Consider the following 17,808-nt stretch of genomic DNA (forward strand, 5'->3'; position numbering starts at 1 on the left):
GCTATGAAGTGTGTAAACCTGGCGATTCACAGACCTGTACCCCTGGGGATAAAAATAAATTATATGTTTATAAAAATTTAAAAAAAATAAATAACAGGGCACCTGGGGGGCTCAGTGGGTTAAAGCCTCTGCCTTCGGCTCAGGTCATGATCCCAGGGTCCTGGGATCCCAGGGTCCTGGGATCGAGCCCTGCATCGGCCTCTCTGCTCAGCAGGGAGCCTGCTTCCTCCTCTCTCTCTGCCTGCTTCTCTGCCTACTTGTGATCTCCGTCTGTCAAATAAATAAATAAAATCTTTTTTAAAATAAATTAAATTAAATTAAATTAAAACATAAGGAGTAAATGATAATAAAGGAATAATAGTCAGCAAATCCCACCATTTCCAGATATGTATGTGGAAGGAAATTGGGAGTTCCAGTACCAGGCAGGTCTCTGAAGGTCACATTGAGAGCTTTCAGATATCAATAGGGTGGTTTCTTCATGATGGTTTCCAGAACACCAGCAGTAGCATAACTCTCCTCTTCATGAATGCAACCTCACAAGGCATTGATGACTATACTTCCTGGTCCAGATTCCCCAAACACAGCCATATGCAGAAGAAGACGGTTCTTCCTTTCAGAAGTGATTCTTGAGTTGTACCAGCCACATCTTGTAGACTGGTCCTTTGATGGGTTGCTTGAATTCTAGAAAGGTTTTCTGAAGAGAAGATCCTTCTACCTTACTGATTAATGTGATAAGATAGTCACAGGGGAACTTATATGAAGGAGGCAAGGCTGAATGCAGAAAAGGAGACGAGATGTTGGAAACAGTTTGGAGTGAAAATCCAGAAAGATGAAAGATGTAAAAAGGACCATACACAAGGGAATTCAGGCACCTTCTAAATGGAGGAGAAGACAAAGAAATGGACTGTTTGCTGGAGCTTCATAAAGGAGCTAATCGCACTGACACCCTGATTTTAGCTCCTTTATGATTCATTTTGTATATCCCCCCCCAGACCTAGAAGCAAATAAATATATGTTGGTATATTAACCCACTAAGTTTGCGTTAATTTCTTACACAGCAATGAGAAACTAATCTTTATCTTCTTGAAACCTCTATATAGAGTCCAAAGCCTTTCCATTCTGTAGGAAAAGTCAGTAAGGCCAGCACACTGGGGAGCACAGAAGAACTGTAGACATAGTCACTTCTGACCCCCTGCAGCAAATAGGAGTAGGACTTGTCTTGTGGGATAACCTAGAGACAGAGAAAGGGCCACCAGGATATGTGTTCCATAAGGGGGATAGCCAAGTACATAATCCTTGTAGTAATAATTACCCCATGGCAGGTTAATGTCCATTTACCTCAGCTAATGGGAGAATTTTGGTGGGATTTAGAACATGTAGCAGGAAGTGGAAGAGGAAGTAAATAAAAGCTCTAATTTTACTGAGTCAGTTCTATACAGTTTGAAACATTGGTACCATCATGACAATTCAAGGAAGTTATTACTACCTTACTGATGGGGCCTCTTAGCAACCACTATGAGTGAGGACACTGTGATTTTAAAAATACTTACACCCATAAGTTCATCTCAGGAACTACCCATGTGCTTTTACCAGTAGGAGCATGCTCCATGCCCATCCCCATCCTGCATTTCCTGCAAGGACAGACTTCAAAAGCAAGAAAATCATGACTTTCAAATAAATATAAGATGAGTATGTGTTAAGGATTTCATTTAATCAATTACTAACAAAGGAACCAATCAGATGATATTACTAGTTGAATGAAGAATCCCAAAAAAGAGACATTTATACTTCAAGAATAATGAAATTAATATTAAAGTGGGGGGGAAATGCTGGATTCTAAGATGAGGGTGGTAAGTCAATTGAACCTCCACAGAGAGATTTTATCTATACAACTGCTATGGACTGAAGTTTGTTTAATCCACAAAATTCACAGATCAAGTGCCAGCTCAGTGTTGTGGTATTAGTACTTGGGCATTTGGATGGTGCCTTAGGCAAGAGGGCAGAGCCATCATGAATGGATTAGTGCCCTTTAAGAAAACTTGGAGAACTAGCTTGCCCCTTCTGCCACATAAGGTGACAGGAAGAAAGGTACACCTCAGATGTAAGTTCTCACCAAATACTGAGTCAACAGGTGACTTGATCTGGACCTTCTTATTATCCAGAACTATGAGTAATAAATTTGTGTTCCTAACCCAGTGATCTGTTATATTTTTTATAGCCTGAATAGATGAAAAATATGCACAACCAAAGATTTATTTTGCCTTGTTGCAAATGAGCAAAACTCACAGAGTTTTGAAATGGCTCTACTGTCTGGAAGGATGGATAGCATGACAACATAGCATAGTTTCCAACTAGAGATACTCAGTAAACATTCCACTTATTCCAAATTTTCCTACAACTTTCTCATTTAAAAAAAAAAGAAGAAAAAGAAACATTTCCAGACTATGGTCCTCTCTTCTCCAAAGAGGATGGCATGAGAAGCTGATAAAATCTTAGTTCTCTACCAGGCAGAACTACACCTCAACCCTCCAAACACAAAGCCAGTACTATCCCATCATTGCAGGTGCACAATTTGCTCACTCACCAGCTCTGGAGAGAAAAAGGTTTCTGATGTCAGAGATCATGAATGCTTCTACTGACACAACAGAAAATGCTGAGTAAAGTAAAGTATCCCTGGAACTCCTGGCATAGGAACATATCACAGAACTATCCTCCCGGGGAAATGCAGGCACTGGGTGTTCCTGAGATTATTGCACAGAGCAAGAGGTAGAGAGCCCCTGTCCTTCCTGTGAAGTGTGAAAGACAGCAGAAAGGACAACAACCTCAAAGACTTTAGTCGAGGGCCCATATTTATAGGACATGAAAGTAAAACCATCATTTCACCACAGACTGAGCAGTTCCAGGAAAACAAAAACAAAAACAAAAGGCTCTTTTGACCTCAGGAGGCTAAGGGAGTGAGAGGAGGGCAGAGAGACACTGGGGGCCATGCAATGCTCTTCTCTGATAATGCCTGTGAGGTCATATAGCCAAGCCTTGTTTGAGAGCCCTGGGGATAGAGAGATGACTGTGAGCAAGTTTCCAAAGCTTCAAGTGGATGAGAGAAGCACTTCCCATCAGAAAGCAGAGGGCCTATAACTTTTCTGTGTCTTTCTGTTTCTTTCACTTTTAGGAGCCCTGTTGCTGGCTGTCATGTTGTCACACTTGGCCATGGATGTCCTGGCATGTCATGGGGTCATATCTCATGAGCAACTTAAACTAACAGGAGGGACTCTGAGGAAATTGACAAGACAATCAGATGGTGAGACACAGAGAAGGAGGAAGAGCCAGATTTCTAAGACTTAAATGGAAGATCAAGAGGAAAATACCAAAGTTTCTTTGGAAGAAGAAGCCCCCTATGTTGCTGTATCATGTGAGGCTTATTTCCATGCTATAGTATCTAAGACAGTTGGATGCTGGCACAGGGGTAGACCAACTGGCCCACAGAAAGAGACATACAGTCTTGTATAAGATTCAGGCATGTGTGGAATTCTGTTGCTTGGCAGACGTACATGGGATGTCAGTGGGTATAGGAGGCACCATCTAGTAAATAGAGCTGACAAACCTGTTCTCCATATGGACAGAGGTTTACTGAATCTCTGCTTACATCATTTATGATAATCAACTCCACATGGATTTAAGACCTTAATTTCAAATGGAAACCATAGCTGTTCATAGGGATAAATTTCTTAAAGGAGATGATACCAGAATAAAGATACCAAGAAGACAGCTGTATAAAACAGACTAACCAACGTGATACCTTTGACTCTATTAAAATGAAAAGCTTCTCTTCATGAAAGTAAATGCAAAACAAAGTTTCAAAATCTCCATGAATCTGAAGATCATATTAGCAAAAATGTAGTGAACTAAGGATCAATTGAAAGGACGTGTCTTAAAAATTCCAGAAATCCCTAAAAAAATAAGGTCTAACAATCCATTATTGGAAGTGAGCAAAAGACATGCACAGAACTTTCTCAAGAAATAAACATGTGAAAAAAATAATAAACATGTTTGGGAAAAAAAGAGGGAAAGTGCCACAGATTAAGCATGAATGAGGCAAATTAAAATTGTGCAGTATTTGATGACATTCTATGGAAAATTTAAGAATTTGTACAAAATTGGATATTGGTGACAATGTAGATAGAATCTCTGAAATATGGCTGCAGGGAATGTAAATCAATACAATCACTTTGAAGAAAAAATATGGCTGACTCTAATAAAATTGTACATTCATGTACCTCAGGAGTCAGCATTTCCACTCTTAACCCTATACCTAAGATTCACTCTGCAAAAATATGCAGAAAATATATGGACGTGTGCTCCTAGCAGCAGTCTTCATAACTATGAAAAAAGAGAGGATAGGCATTGACAGAGAAGGGGTAAATAAGTTGACTTACACGATGTTGAAAAGCATGAGCCATAGTTATAGAGAGTGGAATTAATATTTTAGTATAGTGTTGAGATTAAATATTGAGAACCCATAGAACACCTTTAAATAAAGCTTCAAGAAAACTAAGAAATATATTGTTTAGGAATGCATATGGATATGATATATCCATAAATAAAGTAAAGGAATCATACACACATACTGCATGAAATACACCCTCGGGCAATGAACAGAACTGGAGTGAATAGGAACACAGAGGGAGATATAACTGTTTAGAGATGTTCTATTTCTTGGGATGATTGTTCAGTGTGTAAGTGATCATACTTACGTGAGTAAGTAAAAGATATAAAATAGACAAATATTTTAGTTCTTTTCAGATTGTTGCTGTGTCTATTCTTCTGTGTGTACTCAGTCCTGAATCTCTCCCTCCTGCCATATTTTGGGGACATCAGAGAAACGTTCTCCTTCTGACATACAATCACTGCTGTGATGGCACAAAGACTGAGAAATCATTCAGGGAGGAAGCATTAGGCAAGAGATGGCAAGGCAAAGATGCAGGCTCACACATGACCTTGACAACTGGCTGGATGCAGAGGAGCACACACAGACAGCCAATTACAGCTGTCAGTAGTAAGGTAGGAAAATCCTCTGAGGCCCAGGTACCCTGGCAGTGATGGGGCTCTTTGCAGAGGGTGAGAGAAAGCTCCCATCAGGGGCTCCCCAGGGCTCATCTGCTCCCCAGCAGTGTGTGAGAATCACTCTGGACATGGTGCCCTCTGTTGGGTTGGCTGAGGTCTGCAGTGTCCTCTGCACCCAAGGGGCTGGGGGCTGATGCCCCAGAATGCACAGCTCAAGGTCCAGACTCAGACTTGCTGCTCCTAAGTCACTGTTAGGAAATCAGGATACGTCCTGATTTATGAGGATATTGTAACATTCTCTCTGTGTCAGGAAAGTGAAATCAATTGCTTCTTATACCCAGAGCAGAATTCTGCCTTTTGAAGACAAATAGATGGTTAGATCCTGAGAATAACACCTATTTGGATAACACACAGTAAAATGGGCACTCATTAAAAGTGCTTCAGTTTGTTTCTCAGAGTCCACAGTCTCTCATGATTCATCAATCTGGAGGTTTTAGGGGGGAATGGGAGTGGGGGGATGGGTTGGCCCTGTGGTGGGTATTAAGGAGGGCATGTATTGCATGGAGCACTGGGTATCATATGTAAACAATGAATCATGGAAAAGTACATCAAAAACTAATGATGTACTGTATGATGACTAACATAACATAATAAAAACAATAAATTAATGAGTTTTTAAAAAGTTCTTCAGGCCTAACTCTTTTTTGTTTGTTTAATCCTTTATAGGTTTAGATTGGAATTTAAGTGTCAGTGATATCGTGAAGTAGTATCACCACAGCTGCAGTGTGCAAGGCTGTTGGGGGCAATGAAGGGGATGAGAATAATAAACTAGAGTAGAGTCTGAGAGGGGCCACGGAGACTGAGATTTAGGAAGATTATGAAGAACAAGTTGAATACTGAATCTACCTGTTGCCCAGCCCCAAACTGATCACGTATTCGGAGACTGACATGCACAGACTTGCATCCATGAGCATGAATATTGTGCAGCTACTGTAAATGACCAAGGACAGGAATAGCATATGTGCGCTTGGCAGATTGCTCTGTTGGCCATTTGCACAGAGCTTTGTAGCTGAGTCCAAACGAACAGCTTTCTCCTCTGGTCAAGAGTGGCTACAGTGCTAAGTGGGCTGAGGCCTGATATCCTGAGTGCACACCTCATAGTCCACAGGCAGATCCTCTGGTCTGAGTCCCCTGTGATCACACGACCCTTCCTCAAGACAAGTGGGTGGGAATAGACCTGGGATGGTCACTCTAATACCTTTACCAAGTAGAATCTTTCCCTGGACACCAGCACAGCTGCTGCTTCTTCATGCCAAACCTTTACCCAGCTTCATCAGTGGCTTGCAGACCTCTGCCCAGTTCCTCTTCCCACAGGGACCAGGAATCCATGGTAGAATATGGAGCCCATGAGACTCATACAAAAACTGCAGACTTCATTTGGGGACACAATTTGTTGATCTTTTCTAAGTTTGGTTCTTTCTTTCCAAGCTAATCTCTCTTAGACAGGACATCTGAAATGGTTTGGAACTGGGTCCAGATGAATTCATAAGATCTAGGCAGCCAACCAAAAAGTCTTTTTTGAGTATGCCATCTCCTGTATCTCATACCTTCTGATTGCATGATCATCCTTTCAACACAAGAAGCTAACTGCAAGGCCTCCATATGACCCTAGGGCTGGGTATCTGAGTAAGCAAAGCGGAGACAGGAGTGAAAGGAAGGAGGGTGGCCTTAAAATGATTTTTCTAGAGCTGTCAGGCCAGAGTGTAGACCAACAGTTTGCAGACAGTATTTGTCTAGAAAACCTGCTGCAAGATTGTTAACTATAGGCAGTTGCTGAGGTGGAATAAATGGGTTTGGTCCTTTCCTTACCCCACACATTTTATTAAGCTTTGGGGTTGCCATTGGACATCTATCTGTGATGACAAGATGAAGCCTCTAGACTTAATCTCCTTAGGGCATGACACATACTGGAAGGATAAGTCATGGAGATCAGTATGGTCTCTGAAAGGTACACACACAAAACAGGTAATTCCTGGTCAGTGTTGGATGGAATGGCTCAGGAAATACCCTGTCTCCTGGATCCACTCAGGTGAGTAGAGCTCCGGTTAGTCTGATAAACAGTCTCCAGACTCTTACAGAAATGAACTCTGCCCTGGCTCAGGCTCTCCTCCAACTGAGACACCTGTGGCAGGAACAGGAAAAGAGTCAGTTTCTCTCTTCTTTCCTCCTCCCACCACCTGCATTACACAGAGCAGGTAGCTGAGGGGAACTAGGGGGCTAAGAAATTTATACATATGTAGGACAGTTGCAATCTAGTTCATGGCAGTGGGTAGTGAATGTCCCTCAGGTAAGAGGGGCCATCTGGGGCTCACTCATACTGACTTCTCCCTTGGGATATTAGGGAGAGGTACGGTCAGGACCTGCAGGCCTCATACCTGCTTTGTGACAGACATAGAAGAACAGTCCAACCTCTTTCTACAGAGATCCTCTGAGCTAGGCAGACTGTGTCCAGCCCTCATGGTTGCCCTAAAGGGAAAACACATCCATTGCAATAGGCTTGCCCTCTCTTCTCAATTCTTTAGTTGTGCTATTCTCACGCAGGGGAGAGATCAAGGGTTATGATGTCATGTTCACAATCTCTTGGCTGCATAACAGCTGTATACCTTGTTATGGACATTTGCAATCTTGGCAGACATTTTGTAAGCAGACCTTTTCTGTCACCCTGTTATAGTCACAAGACCCTCCCTAGGGTTCTCTCCTGTCCACAAACACCTGGAGCAGCTTTCCCTTCTGCTTCCACATGAGAATGAATATGAGACAGTCACTGAGAGGTTGAGAAGCTGCCCAGAGTTACCCAGTCAGTAGTGAACAGTGCTGGGACTCAGGCCTGAAACTGGTTGAAGTTGGTACATTGACACCATGTGGGGTCACACAGGGGTCAGGAGGGATATGCCATGGTGGATGTAGTATCTGCACTCTGATCTAAGCAGATGGAAACCAGTGAGCCTCTGAGGTGGGCATGTCGGAAAGCCACAGGCAAAAATTTATTGGTAGTGTGTTCACCCATCTGAGGGGCTACCCTCATCAGGGCTTAATGTGGACTTCTCAGTGATCTGGGGGCTGACATCAGATGATATGGCTCAGTTGGGAGACATCAGGGCAAGCCCACACCCCCAGTCTGCTGGGGTCCATGCAGACCCCAAAGTGACTCCCAGTGGGGGGTTCATGGAGACCCAGAATTGTCCCTGCCTTCTGCAATATAAGTGTGCCCAGTACATCTCTTTTTTGAGAACTGGAGTCATTTCCAGGAATAGAAACTGAAACAAACCAGCCCTTGCTGATTTCCTTCCTGCTGGGGCTGGGGGCCATAAGATCTCCTTTATCCAGAAATGATGGCTTTCTGACCAGGAGAAGTACTAGAGCAGTATAACCTTCAAATTGCACTGTCCTTCCCAGATCCTCTTCCCTTCCTCTCTCTAGGCTCTTCCTCAGGCAAACCTAGCCCAACATAACTCCCTTCCTTCTTTCTGGAGCAACCTGGGGTTGAAACCAGTTTTGGACCTTCCCAGAGGGAACTATCACTGCCTGAGGGCTGGACCCACCCCTGGGAGAGGTATTTTACCAGAAGGAACACTAACATTTGCTTTGCCAAGGTCACCCTTCAAAGGATCTGTAGTAAGAGTCAGAGGGAGTAAGACGAACCAGAGAAAAGTCTTCCTCAGACATGCTAATAAAACCACACAGGATTCAGGGAGAAGTTGCTGGGAGCCCCGACAAGAGAACTTCACCTGGATCATACCAGAACCTCACTGGAATCATGTGAGATGGTTAGCATGACTCTCCCATCACCCTGCACAGGGAATGATACTGAGGCTCAGTGTTCAATGTGAAAAGGTTCACACTGCCTTGGGGAGAGCTTGTCTCTTGGCCAATTTCTTCAGTGGGTTGGTGAGTCCAGGTCCTTGGGGCTGGTTGCAGTCTGAGGCATCTGGGAAAAAAATGAAGCAAGCTGGACCCACCCCAAAAGAAGTGAGCCTAGCTGCCCAGAGGAGGAGAGCATGAAGTTGCAGGATGAAGATGGGTGTTAAATTTTGTCAGAGAGGAAACAGTTGGGCTTTCTGAGGTAGAAAAATGGCAGGTGGATGTGAGGATGGGTCTCCAGCAGCTTCACATGGCCACACAGGTGAAGGACAGCCCTTCATAGAAAAAGAAGGGCCTCATGGGGCTCACAGGGCAACTCCTCAGCCAAGGAGGCGATCTTGAACTTTAAAATTTGCATTCATGCGTGTTGAAGTAGTAGATTTTTTTTTTTTTAAGATCTATTAGCAAGTAGGCACTCTTAACTTGTGGGATTGTGAAAACATTCCAGGCAGAAAACACTGTGTGTAGCAAGTAGGAGGAGAATCCACAAGGTAATTCCAGTCAATTCTCTTTCCTAATTCTGTCCTAAAAGTGCTTACAATATTACAGCAGGGTTCAGCCTCCAAGAGTAAACTATATTCACAGAAGATCTTAAAACCTAATAATAACAGCAGATACAATGACAAAGAGTCATATACAAACATAAGGGCTGGCTTAAAATTGGTAGGAAATTATCTGGGAAGTTTTTTGTGACTTAGATGTTCAAGTTGAAAAGACTTGGAACAGGAATAGGCATTCCTTAGGTATGCATTTAGTGTTAAAAGGTGTCAGACTTTTTATGAAGAAATGTCTTGAGAGGAAAGAAAATACACTTTTTTTATCTAAATTCAATTAGCCAATAAATAGTACATCGCTATATTTTGATGTAATGTTCAGTGATTCATTAGTTACATATAACACCCAGTGCACATCACATCATCTGCCCTCCTTTTTTTTTAAAGATTTTATTTACTTATTTGACAGACAGAGATCACAAGTAGGCAGAGAGGCAGGCAGAGAGAGAGGAAGGGAAGCAGACTCCATGCCAAGCAGAGAGCCTGATTCGGGGTTCCATCCCAGGACCCTGGGATCATGACCTGTGCCGAAGGCAGAGGCTTTAACCTACTGAGCTACCCAGGTGCCCCTCATCTACCATCATTAATGCCCATCACCCACTTACCCCATCCCCCTACTCACCTCCCTTCTGCAACCCTCTGTTTGTTTCCCAGTGTCAAGAGTCTCTCATGGTTTGTCTCCCTCTGATTTCTTCCTATTCAGTTTTCCCTCCCTTCTCCTATGATCCTCTGCACTATTCTTTATACTCTACATATGAGTGAAACCATGATAATTGTCTTTCTCTGCTTAACTTATTTCACTTAGTATAATACCTTCCAGTTCCATTCATGTTGATGTAAATGATAGGTATTCATCCTTTCTTGTGGTGAGTAATATTCCCTTGCATTTAAGAACCACATCTTCTTTATCCACTCATCTGTTGAAGGATGTCTTTGCTCCTTCCACAGTTTGGCTGTTATGGACATTGCTGCTATAAACATTGGGGTGCATGTGCCCCTTCTTTCCATTGTATCTGTATCTTTGGAGTAAATACCTAGTAGTGCAATTGCTGGGTCATAGGGTAGCTCTATTTTTAACTTCTTTAGGAACCTCCATCCTGTTTTCAAGAGTGGTTGTACCAACTTGCATTCCCCCCAATAATACAAACGTGATCCCCTCTCTCAACATCCTCACCAACATTTGTTGCTCCCTGTCTTGTTGATTTTAGCCATTCTAACTGGCGTAAGGTGGTATCTCATTGTGGTTTTGATTTGCATTTCCCTGATGGCAAGTGATGAGGGATAATGCACTTTACAACATTAATCAAAACACTCTATTCTTGACTCTAAAGACAAATGCAATGAGTACATGTAGGTCCTAAGCATTGAAGGATGTGGACAGCTAGCACAAACACACCACTGTCCTGAATGTATCCCCCTATGTTGTCTTGCTCAACCAAATAGGTGAAGGAGGAACCTGCATCTTCTTGAGTCCTGATTCAGTGACCCTCATGATGCTCTGCTGCTTAAATTCCCTCATATCCATAAACTGCTTTGGCAATGACCACTGGCACCACAGCTACACAGCATTCCTCAACTGTCTCCTCTGACCCATACGAGTATGCATATTCCTGAATGAGGGTTTTGCTCACTCTGTACTCAAAATATCTCTGTTAGCAACTTGGGTATGAATCTCATGGCCTGAGCTTAATGCTAAGGCTGAAATTCCTCTGTTGCCTTGTGCACCAAACCTTCCTAACTCCTCTGTTCTTCCTTCTTCTTCAGGATACTGCACTGGTCAGCAGTGTGATGTAGCTAGCTCTATCCCCTCACACCCCATTATCTACATCTTTCACCTTTCCTGTGCAATACTATATAAGCTAGAGGGTTTCATATGTGGCAGTTGCCATGACCATTGCAAAGGCCTTGGGAGAGGTATGTTGCTAGAGGTGGTCTCTGTGGTCAGGAGAACACTGGAGACAGCAGCCAGTGCCCCAGTGAACATTGCAATGAGTGGGGGCTTTGGCAATATGTCCTCCTTCATCAACGCATTGCGAGGAACTGGGCATGAGGAGGAGGACTCAGCTCCCATTGGGGTGGTGAGGATCACTGAGACACACTTGCCACTCTTCTCATTTGACCAGTTTGTGCCCACACAGCAGCAGCTACACAAAACCTGTAGAACTGTCTGAAAGAGATGCAGTCAAGCCAATACGACCTCATCATCATCACTGCATCCAAGCAGTTCAACATGAACCTCATGAAGCTTGCCAAAGCCATACTTAGACTAGGAAAGAGATTCTATATCATCAGATCAAGCTGAACAGGAATCTTAGTGCAAGTGCACTCTGGGAGGAATGACTCATGCATAATATATGAGAGATTGTCCAGGAAACTCTCCAGAAGAAGTAGTATGTGAACCTGTCATATTTGAGGTCTCTAGTCTTGACCCTTGACTGCATGACTTCCTTGAACTTAGGTTCCTTGAACAAGGACCTCTCTGACATCAGAAGACATGTTCCCCTGAAAAACCTGTCCACATGAATGAGAAGATCATCAATGTCAAGTCAATCTCTCTGCAGAAGAGAATAGCCAGATAGTGTTTGCAAGACACACTTCGTGTCCAGGATGAAAATGATTTAGAGTAGTGTCTGAATGTACACCTTCTGTTAGCTCTTTGGAATGGATATTGAATCTCTCTATTAGGTGGCTGAGAATATGGGGATGCCCATGGAGGAGTACAAACCATTATGAAGTCCCTGGATCTGTACCCTCTCCATAAAGTGAACTGGAAATTAACTTCATGACTTGTTCACTCATGAAGCATTCATCAGCCTTCCTAGCTACATCCAGTTCTTGGGTAACCATGTCATCATCTGCTTCAGTTGGCTGAAGTAAGGATGCATCCTTGATTTAGATGCCAAGGAAATAAACACTATCCTGAGGAAACCTTTTCCTCCAGTGCAAAGTCTGCTTTAAACACAGAACCCATTATAATGTTCTATTCTGCTCCCCTGTCTGATCATATTCTCTATCTCCCTCTCTCTCTTTGTTTCCTCCCTGGTTTCAGGTGTCACTTGATTTGTTTAGTGTCTATTTCTCTGAGGTCAATGTTTCCATTTTAGTATATGTTCTCTTGTTCATCTATTCTTCTCTGGACAGAATGACAACAAGGAAAAACACACCTCAAAAAAAGAGAACAAGAGGCAAAACTGAATGCCAGGGACTTAATCAGTATGGACACAAGTATAGAAGACACTAGAGAATCCCTTTCTGAAGAAATAAAAGAACTAAAATCTAATAACATCAAAAACAAAAAGACTATTAATGAGATGCAATGAAAAAATGGAGGCTCTGACTGCTAGGAAAAAGGAAGCAGAAGAGAGAATTAGTGAAATAGAAGACAAAATTATGGAGAATAGGGGCACCTCAGTTAGGCATCTGCCTTCAGCTCAGGTCATGATCCAAGGGTCATGGGATCAAGCCCCGGGTCAGACTCCCTGCTCAGTGGGAATTCTGCTTCCCCCTCTCCCTTCACCCCCTGCTCATGGTCTCTCTCTCTCTCACACTCTGTCTCTGTATCACAAATAAATAAATAATAAATAAATAAATAATCATTTTAAAAATTATGGAGAATAAAAGAGCTGAGAAAAAGAAACATAAATACTGGATCATGAGAGGAGAATTCAAGAGACAAATGACACCATAAAGCAAAACAATATTAGAATAATTGGGATCCCAGAAGAAGAGGAAGGGGGGCGGGGCAGGGTATCAGAAAGTATACTGGAGCAAAAGTGAGAACTTTCCAATCTGGGAAAGGAAACAGTCATTCAAGTCCTGAAGGCACAGAGAACTCCCCTCAGAAACAATTAAAACAGATCAACACTCAACATATAGTGGTGAAACCTACAACTCTAAGAGACAAAGAGAATCCTGAAAGCAGCTTGGGACAAGAGGTCAGTAACCTACAAGGGTAGAAACATTAGATTGGCAGCGGACCTATCCACAGAGACCTGGCAGGCCAGAAAGTACTGGCATGACATTTTCAGGGTACTAAATGAGAAAAATATGCACCCAAGAATCCTTTGTCCAAATAGGATGTCATTCAAAATAGAAGGAGTAATTAAAAGCTTCCAGGACAAACAGAAAGTAAAAGAATTTGTGATCGCCAAACCAGCCCAACAAGATATGCTAAAAGGGATCCTTTAAGTAAAGAGAGAGCCTAAAAGTAACATAGACCAGAAAGGAACAGAGATAATATACAGTAACAGTTACTTTACAGATAACACAATGGCAATAAATTCTTATCTTTCAAGAGTTACTCTAAATGTAAGTGGGCTAAATGCCCCAATCAAAAGACATGGGGTATCAAACTGGATTTAAAAAAAAAGTAAGACCGGGGCACCTGGGTGGCTCAGTGGGTTAAAGCCTCTGCCTTTGGCTCAGGTCATGATCCCAGAGTCCTGGGATCGAGCCCCGCATCAGGCTCTCTGCTCAGCAAGGAGCCTGCTTCCTCCTCTCTCTCTCTGTCTCTGCCTGCCTCTCTGTCTACTTGTGATCTCTGTATATCAAATAAATAAATAAAATCTTTTTAAAAAATTAAAAATAAAAATAAATAAATAAATAAAATTTAAAAATTTTTAAAAGTACGACTGACATAATCGACCACTTTCTGAAAGGTAGGACACGTGGAGAAGTGAATCCAAAGCAACAGGAAGATAGACCGCAGGGAGGGGGGCCAGCTCCCAGCAAGCGGTGGAACAATGGAGCACAAAATTAGAACCTTTAAAAGTCTGCTCCACTGAGGGACATGACTCCAGAGGCTAAGCGGGGGTGGAGCCCTCACGGGCACAGTGCGGTCTCAGGTCCTGCAGGGTCACAGAAGGATTGTGGCACAGAAGACCACTGCTCTTTGAGCAGGGACCCCACAAGTGGCAGATCCGGGGAGACCCCCCAGAAGAGTACAGCAGCAGGAATCTGCTGGGTTTGGAGCCTCCAAATGGGGCTGAATGCCAGAGATAGAAATGCTCAGTCACAGGCCAGGTGAGCTCAGAACAAGGCCAGAAACCAGGCAGATGGGAGTGATTGAGTGCTTTTCTCCAAAGGCACAGTGAGGTGTGGGGCCCCAAGCTCTCAGCTCCTCCAGGCTAGAGATTGGGAGGCTGCCATTTTCATTCCTGTCCTCCAGAGCTCTAAAGAAAGCGAACAGGAAACAAAAGTTCCTGAGAGCAAACCAAGCCGATTACTTAGCCCAGCCCTTGGCAAGGGCAGTGCAATTCCACCTCAGGCAAAGACACTTGAGAATCACTACAACAGGCCCCTCCCCAGACGATCAGCAAGAAGATCCAGCCAAGACCAAGCTCACTGATCAAGGAGAACACTGGAATTCCAGAGCAGGGGAAAGCAAAGCATGGAATTCATGGCTTTCTCCCCATGAGTCCTTAGACTTGCAAAGTTAATTAAATTTAAAAATTTTTTTCTTATTCTAATTATAACATTTATTCTTTTCTCTTTTAATGTTTTTTAATTAGTTTATCTTAACAATACTTTTCTTTTAAAAAAATCTTTTTGAAGCTTCATTATTATAGTCATATTTTATCCTTCATTGTATTTAACTTTATTTTTTGTATACATATAGGGTTTTTTCTTCTAAAAAATTTTGGGATACAACTTCTTCTAATAGATCAAAATATACCCTAAATCTAGCACAGGGCTCTGTTCTAGTCTCCAGCCTGAGCAAATTCTCTCCACTTCCTTTTTCTCTCTTTTCCCAACCAACTTATCTTATCAACTCTATTTTTAGAATTTTTTTAATTTTCACCTTTACAGTCATATTCCATCCCTTCATCATGTTTACCCTTTTTTTTGCATATATATATATATATATATACACATATATATATTTTCCTTCTTTAAAATTTTAGGAGGTAGTTTCTTCTAAGAAACCAAAATGCACCCAAAAATCAAGTGGGTAGCTATGTTCTGTTCGCCAGTCTAATATATATATTTTTTAATTTATTTTTAAAATTTTTGAACTCCTTTTTACCCCCTTTCCTCTACCCATGATTTGGGTCTCTTCTGATTTGGCTAATGCACATTTTTCGGAGGTCTTTGCCACACTTTTAGTATTTTATTCTCTCGTTCATATATTCTTATCTGGATAAAATGACAAGGCAGAAAAACTCATCAAAAAAAGAGAAGAAGAGAGAGTACCAAAGGCTAGGGACCTAATCAATACAGACATTGGTAATATGTCAGATCTAGAGTTCAGAATGACGATTCTCAAGGTGCTAGCTGAGCTTGAAAAAGGCATGGAAGATATCAGAGAAACCCTGTCTGGAGAAATAAAAGCCCTTTCTGGATAAATAAAAGAACTAAAATCTAACCAAGCTGAAATTTAAAAAGCTATTAATGAAGTGCAATAAAAAATGGAGGCTCTTATTGCTAGGATAAATGAAGCAGAAGAGAGAATCAGTGATATAGAAGACCAAATGATGGAGAATAAAGAAGCTGAGTAAAAGAGAAACAAACAACTAGTGGACCACGAGGGGAGAATTCAAGAGATAAGTGATACCATAAGATGAAACAATATTAGAATAATTGGGATTCCAGAAGAAGAAGAAAGAGAGAGGGGAGCAGAAGCTATATTGGAGTGAATTATTGTAGAGAATTTCCTTAATATAGAAAAGAGAACAAACTTCAAAAATGCAGGAGGTGGAGAGAACCCCCCCCCCCAAAATCAATAAGAAAAGGTCCACACTCCATCATCTAATAGCAAAACTTACAAGTCTTAGTGACAAAGAGGAAATCCTGAAAAAAGCCCAGGACAAAAAGTCTCTAATATACAATGGTAAAAATATTAGATTGGCAGCAGACTTATCCACAGAAACTTGGCAGGCCAGGAAAAACTGACATGATATACTCAGAGCATTACCAAGAATATGATATTCAGCTAGGCTGTCACTGAAAATAGAAAGAGAGATAAAAAGCTTCCAGGACAAACCAAAACTAAAAGAATTTGTAAACATCAAATGAGCTCTACAGGAAATATTGAAAGGGGTCCTCTAAGCAAAGAGAGAGCCTAAAAGTAGTAGATCAGAAAGGAACAGAGACAATATACAGTAACAGTCATCTTACAGGCAATACAATGGCACTAACTTCATATCTCTCAATAGTTAACCATATAAATGGGCTAAATGCCCCAATCAAAAGATACAGCGTATCGGAATGGATAAAAAAAAAAAACGAAACCCATCAATATGCTGTCTACAAAAAATTCATTTTAGACCCAAAGACACCTCCAGATTTAAAGTGAGGGGGGTGAAAAGCAATTTACCATGCTAATGGACATCAGAAGAAAATAGGGGTGGCAATCCTTATATCAGATCAATTAGATTTTAAGCCAAAGACTATAAAAAGAGATGAGGAAGGACACTATATCATACTCAAAGGGTCTGTCCAACAAGAACACCTAACAATTTTAAATATCTATGCCCCGAACAAGGGAGCAGCCAACTATATAAATCAATTAATAAGAAAATCAAAGAAACACATCCACAATAATAGTAGGAGAGATTAACACCCCCCTCACTGAAATGGACAGATCATCCAAGCAAAAATTCAACAAGGAAATAAAGGCCTTAAATGACACACTGGACCAGATGGACATCACAGATATATTCAAAGTATTCCATCCCAAAGCAACAGAATACACATTCTTCTCTAGTGAACATGGAACATTCTCCAGAATAGATCACATCCTGGGTCACAAATCAGGTCTCAACCAGTACCAAAACATTGGGATCATTTTCAGACCACAATGCTCTGAAGCTAGAACTCAATCACAAGAGGAAATTTGGAAAGAACCCAAATACATGGAGGCTAAAGAGCATCCTATTAAAGAATGAATGGGCCAACCAGGAAATTAAAGAAGAATTGAAAAAATTCATGGAAACAAGTGACATGAAAACACAATGGTTCAAAATCTGTGGGACACAGCAAAGGCAGTCCTGAGAGGAAAATATATAGAGGCACAAGCCTTTCTCAAGAAACAAGAAAGGTCTCAAGTACACTACCGAACCCTACACCTAAATGAGCTGGAGAAAGAACAAGAAAGAAACCCTAAACCCAGCAGGAGAAGAGAAATCATAAAGATCAGGGCAGAAATCAATGAAATAAAACCAAAAAAGACAATAGGAAAAAACAACGAAACTAAGAGCAGATCTTTGAAAGAATTAATAAGATTGATAAACCCCTGGCCAGACTTATCCAAAAGAAAAGAGAAAGGACCCAA

At 41.7% G+C, this 17,808-nt stretch overlaps 1 pseudogene; it reads left to right on the top strand.

Moving 5' to 3' along the window:
- The first annotated feature begins 11,423 nt into the window (after positions 1–11,423).
- On the top strand, positions 11,424–12,322 carry LOC111158881 (annotated as a pseudogene).
- The last annotated feature ends 5,486 nt before the right edge of the window (positions 12,323–17,808 follow it).

Source organism: Enhydra lutris, unplaced genomic scaffold, assembly GCF_002288905.1.
Source record: "Enhydra lutris kenyoni isolate GAN:26980312 unplaced genomic scaffold, ASM228890v2 scaffoldscaffold64, whole genome shotgun sequence".
Classification (NCBI taxonomy): domain Eukaryota; kingdom Metazoa; phylum Chordata; class Mammalia; order Carnivora; family Mustelidae; genus Enhydra; species Enhydra lutris.